Below are 6,734 nucleotides of genomic sequence, written 5' to 3'. Positions count from 1 at the left end.
TTTGCCTGGTGCGCTGGTATTTTCGGAGAACCGATCTAAATGCCACTGGATGGAGCCAGAAAAAATAACAAGCTTTTTGGAAACGAGTCTCCAACGGCATGTCTCCGCACCGTCGAGTGTAAGGTTGAGAACGCAAAAACTGTAGTGTGCTCGGGAAACTACTATACCGTAAGAAGCGAACTCATCTGCAAGCATCCGGTAACACACGTTGGTGTTACCTTTTTTCCGGGCTTGGGCAGACGCCTTAACGCCTGGCCCAGGCGGACATGTTCCCTCCATTTGGTTCGGGCAACGCTTCGATACGCACGAAAAGTCCTTTTCCTCTTTAACCCATAACGCCGACGACAACAGCAGCACCGGTGACGTTGGGCATATACAACAGCAACAAAAAAAAAAACTGAACACATGAGTTTCCATTTCATACTCAGCCGGAACGAGGTTTTGTTTCTTTTTCAGATTGTGTTTTTGGTTCATTTCGATCCATTTCATCACGTGGTCATTTCAGTCCGGTATGGTGTGCTTTATCAGCTAGCGGACCAATGTTTATCGGGTCTTTGCTATACCGAAAGTTTCCCCGGCACAGAGAGTTTCGCTTGCCATTTTTTGTAGGCTTGCCCTGTCGCAAAAAAAAAACGCCACCCAAAATTGATGCTCAACCAAGGCTGCACATGCATGCAGGAAGAAATTGATTGTTTTTTTTTCCTTGTCTATCGTGCCCTCGAAAAGGGTCCTTCCTTTTATGCGATATTGTGCGGTCGGTGTCGAAAGACTTTTTTGTTGCTGCCTACTGCTCACTCAATGCCCAAGTTTGCGGTTGCTTCGTTGAACGATGGCGTTTGCTGCTGCCATTGACAAGGACGATAAGCATACCGGAGCACTTAAATGGTGCCCTAGCGCTGTGCGAAAGAACCGAAGGAACATAGGAGTAGGTTGATGCTACACACACACACACAGCCATACACACATTAGTATAATAACGATTACGTTATTAATGATGATAAATTATCTAATTTTCCACTGGGACATAATTTATGCTCGCTCGGTAAAGTTCCCAATGAGCGATGCTTTTGCCTTTTTCCTCTGGACTCTTCCACTCTTTCATATTGGAACTATCGTTTAATTTGAAGCATCTTTAAGCTGCAGGATCGTGCTGGACAGCTCGTTTAAAGTAGATTCCTGGTCGAAGTAGTACAGGGCAAGCAATTCAGATTACATGCTTCTATTAAAACAATTTCTATTAAACAATATTTCTATTAAACAATATTTCTATTAAACACTAGACAATTAAGATAGCATTAGTTAATTTTGAACACTTTTTATTTAATTGAATGGTTTCACAAGTGTACTAAAAAGTTTAGTACATTCACGTGCGAATGGGCCGGTGGGAGTTTAAGTTATTCTGTTATTGAATTCAAAATATTGTAACAACGCAATAAATATATAATTGTGCAAGAAACGATTTATAATACATCAACATTAAGTAATATTCACCACTTAACAAAATTAATACATCGCACTTGCCTCCCAGTACCAATTTGTTTCCAGCAAATCCTGTGCCGCGAACCCTTGCGTACCTGTACGCGCAAACGGTTAACTTTGTTGACTCCACACATCATCATAAATTAAATTGCTTTCCACAGCACATCCTCATAAATTAAAACATTAAAACATGATTACGCCTATATTTACGATGGTCAGCCTACCCGGCGGGCACAGTTCCAACTGCCATCGACCGGGAATGGTATTTCGATCGTGATAAATTGATCATTGACTACACACTGCCACACACACACATACACAAACCCTGCAAAAAAAAGAAGGAGCAGAACGTAAAATATGGATCAAACATCGCACATGACATGATACCACCATGGTCATGTGAAGACCGATCCCTACCGCGTCGCGCCAAGCATATGCAGCAACAGCGCTTGAAGAAAAAAAGCCCATTACCGACCCATAATCCAGCTCGATCGGGAAAGGATAATTCGATTGGCCGGTTCCAACTGTCGGCAATTGACGTCAGCAGGGAGGAAATGATTGCATTCCAAAGGTCCACCAAAAATAACGATAATTGAAAGGGTGTACTTTGTTGCAGCTAGTGCCCGACCTAAAAAAAGACAACATTGTGCTTATAAATTTCACTCATCCTGATCGATGATCGATTTTGGAATAAATTGTGGTTCAATTGCGCAACCAATAGCACCGAGCGAGTTAAAATCCACCAAAATCCCTTCGGGACAGGCGGTTCCGGTTGCCTCTTGGATCGAAATTCGTACCCCCGTACCCCAATTGCGAATGGAACACAAATAATAAAAGTCTAATAATTATTCAAATATTAAAATCACCCACCCAACCGGGCCACCCATTGCACTTCCCTGACGGTACCCGATGCAAAAGGGTATCGCATTACGTGACAACCGATGCGGGCACGTTGCCAAGTTGAAAAAACGCGGCTCATTGTCGTGATGTGCCGGGTAAACGTGTACCGATTATTACGACGACAGACACCCGAAATTCAATTTTCCAATCCGGGACAGGGGACAGTGTTGGCTCGCGGCTAATATGACGTGTTGCAAAAATGAGCAGTTTATTGAATTCGGTGGGCAGAATAAATGGTGTGAAATCGAAAAACAAGAAACCATCCGCGATGAATCATCAGCGTGGGTTTTTTTGTTTTTGTTCAGTTTGGGCACTGGGCTGGGCACACAACTTGCATAGAACCCTTTTGTACTGGACGTCAAACAAGGGTCGAGTTTGCTCCAAAGTGCTAAAAAATCATGATCTTATTCCCGTCCCGGCTGTCAGTCTGCAGCCAGAACGTATCCATTACACAGCAGTCGCGCGGGTTATGCCAACACACTAATAACGCTCGTGTCGTTCTGGCTAGCGGCCTAACTTGTACCCTTGTTTGGTGAACCAACCCAACAGCTGCCTGTGTGGCGATGAAGCGCGAAACTATTTTCTCGGTTTTTTGATTCGACTGCCAATTGACAAGCAGAACAAAAAAAATGGTAAAAACGATTTCAACGCATTAGCTCAATGGCACGAACGCAACGCAGAGCAGATGCCAGTGAGGCCAGTGCAGGAAAGTCAATATCAATATTAAAATAAATATACTGCACGCGAATCGCACCGGGACGTTGGTGTCTGATTACATCGACTACGGAGCGCCGACGTAAGTGGTATGCAATTTTTTTTTTTTTTCGTTGCTTCAAACCAACCTCTGGCAAACATTTCCTTCCTCTAGTCTCTATTTACGATGAAAGGATGTTACTGGGCAGTCGGATCGAATTAAGCCGAGTTTTGAATAACACGAATAAAAGTTTTAAAAATAACCACTACATTTAACGGCATGTTTCATTCTTCAACAAAATGCCTATAAGTAGATATGTTTGCATTGAAATGACGTCTTGACATGAAGTTGACATTGCTCAACCGCCATCAGGGGACAGGGACCGTATGACAATCGAAAATAGAGTGGCTCTAACTGCTCTCTTTATTGCTCATTTCCAAAAGGACAAGAATGGAAAATGCACTAATTTCATTAGTTCTCTAATTGTTGTTGGAAGTGTTTCTGTTTAGAGAAGTTTTGATTCCACCAAACCAATAAATAAGTGAATAAATAAATAATAAGTGCATCATTGATCCCGCGCGTGTACTACGGAATATGGCTGGAAGAAAGATAAAAATTAAATCCTCCCAATCAACTTCAATCTGAAAAAATGTGAGCGAAATGAAAAGTCAATTTCGGTTGAACCTGTCCCCGGGGGTAGATGGCACTCTCTTCGGGAAGGACAAGTTTGTTGAGGAAGCAATTAGTAACGGATACGCGCGAATCGTTGGTGTAGAACCCGAACCATCCCCCGCAACAAAGGAAGGGAAAATTCAAACACAAAACGGCACAGAGCGCAGGAATGGGTAACGTTGCGAGCGAGAAGAACGGTAGCGTTAAGGGATAATTTGATTTGGAAAACTAAGAGCTTTCGGTGTATCTCCTTTTTTCTTTGCACTCTTCACTTTCACGATAATATGGCTAGTAATGGAATGGTATCGATCTGTTCGGTGAGTAAGAGAAAAGTTTAACAGTGGCTTCCGCGTTACAGCAATGCGTTACTTGATACCTCTTTCAGCTCTGACATTTGCTTTTAATTTGCCATCAGTGTGATGGCCGAGCGATTGGGAAGTACCGCTTGATTAAAAATAGTCAAAAAAAAGTCGTTTAGTAACCTGGGAGTAACCGGGAAATTACAAATAAAATTGATTTAAACCAATAAGTTTGTGTGAGGCTTTATAGCTCCTCATCTACCACTACAAGCAAAATAGTCACATTTAAATTAATATTTGATATTATTCTTACCAGTTAATAATATTTAAAATCATGCCACACGACAAGACCGGTTTCAAATTTCCTTTGAGACCAATACCCCGTACCCAGATAAGCCGTAAAGAAACGGAAAGCCAACATCTCTTGAGATTGTAGTGTCACTAAAGAAAATTCATAACACTCAGAACATTCAGAAAATATGCACTCTGTCAACAATGAGTGGACGGGGATGATAGTTTTGGAAGAATTAGGGATCGACAGTTTGAAAGCACTCTGCTCCGTTTAAAAGCTAGTAGTCACCAGAGGGCGCTGTGGTTTAGTTTGGTGTAAGCAGAGAAAGAGTGCGAATAAAATCAAGTGCTAACTAAAAGCAGACGAATCATAAACACCATCCCCATATTTGGACATGAAACGTGATAAATTCGAGGGTATGTGATGTAATTTAAGGAACAGTGAGCTCACCAGATGGGCATTAGCTTTCAGATTGTATACACGAATACAATTTGATTGTAAAACAAAATTAAGAATAGTGTTCGCTTGATAATCCGAACACGCAATCCATCTTTTTCGCGTAACGAGAAGTGCACTTAGTAGTTCAAAAACAAACATGTTCATGAAGATTGTATTTCAAAAATACATTCACAAGTTTGCCAGTATCCAAATTGTATCTTAAATTAACGATTTTTTTAGGCATAAATTCTGCGGATACTTAAAAAAAACTTTGGAATCTCATATTTATTAAGTCATAAGGGATACATTTTAGATTCTACATCTATAAACATTCTACGACAGCTTTTAGCACTACAAACATTGTGGACAATCCCTGCGACCGTTCCAAAAACGCCTCCGTTCGACCAAACGACACCAAAAGTAGGTTACAAGTAATGGCGAATATATGCACATTTTTATGGCCCCTTTCACACTAGTAAAAGTACGACCGAAACTTCTTCTCCACTGGGCATGGCCAAAGATAAAACCGATGTTACTTTATGGCTTAAAATCAGCGGAATGTATCACCAACAATTTTATTAGGTTCCTTCCCGTACCATCTAACCCACCGCTGGGGAGTCATACGTGCAGCATCAAATCAGTGCATTATCTCGCCGTCCAATTTATCGCACCCATCCCAGAAGGACTGCGCTACACGTCCCCCGAAATAGAGCGGTGCGACAAATCAGTCAAACTGCTGCCGGCACACCGGAACGCCGCCCAGCAAACAAACGCCCGCAAGGTTGCTGCTGCTTGTCCGGGAAAGTTAGCAACTTTGCCAACGAATTGTGAAGCAGCATCTGTAGCACCATACACACACGTCGGGCTCGGCCATCAAACAGCAACGCCGTGATTCGTACAAGGCCGCCCTGCTCCCCACGGCTATTCGCAAGCACCCACCGGAAACGCACTCATTGCGGAAACTGTACGAGATCGTTGTTCTCAACCCCGAGCAAACCGAGCAAACCCCGCACTGGGTGGGGCACTTTGTGGTGTTTGTTGCTTTCTTTTTGTGGCTCTTTTATGTTGTTGTTGTTTTTTTATTCCTTGTGACGAACCAACTCCTTGGTGGGTTTCCGTTTTCTTGCCCTTTTCTTTCCTTTTTTTTGCTGATGAAATGAGTTCGGTTGCTTCATAAAGCTGGAGTTGCTTATTTTTTTGCGGGAAGAACACGAGACGAATTCGCTTTCTAAAACCATACCCTTTCCATGGGTTCATTTCCTGAGTACCGAAACCCCATCCGTGATGGCATTCTTCTCGAAGGGTGGTGGCCATCATTGAAATCAGGCCCTCGGAAGCGGAACAGACGAGAGCTGATGATGTAATTTTCGGATCATTTTCACTCGCGTGAAAGTTTCGCTTCTCACATCGCGCGTCACGGGTGTTTCTTTTTGTGTGTGTGTGTGTGTGTCCACTTCTCTGCTTTTCCGATTCAATACAGAACGATACTCGGATAAGAAAACCCCAAAAGAACTTCGGCAGATTTTCGTGTGGTGTTTTTATTTGCTCGTCCCGCCTTTTCAAAGAGGTATAAACACGCACCACCGGCAAGTTACATGCAAAATTTCGAGACATTAAGCACACTGATGAGAGGAGCGCTGAATGCCAGATGGAAAACCCTGGCATACGCAACAGCAGCGGTCGATGGCCAGGAGTAGATGGCCAAATTGGGAAAACTTAACGATCTGGGAAAATTCAGTTAATTACCAGCCTGTCAGTCCTTCACGAATCCCCAGGCCGGTGGCTGTTTTGCAAACACAAAAAGAGTGCCTTCCACGATGGGATGCTTTCTGTTATTATTTTTCCCAAGTATTTCTTTCGCTAGTTCTTTCCACTTTTGTTGTTGTTTCTGTTTATTTACTCTGGCACGCTTTTCCCCTCCCCCCCAACTTCCCAAACTGAACGGGAAAAGTGAAACCGA

This window comes from Anopheles marshallii, chromosome 3 (genome assembly GCF_943734725.1).
Source record: "Anopheles marshallii chromosome 3, idAnoMarsDA_429_01, whole genome shotgun sequence".
Lineage (NCBI taxonomy): Eukaryota > Metazoa > Arthropoda > Insecta > Diptera > Culicidae > Anopheles > Anopheles marshallii.
This window is presented reverse-complemented; position numbering follows the sequence as displayed.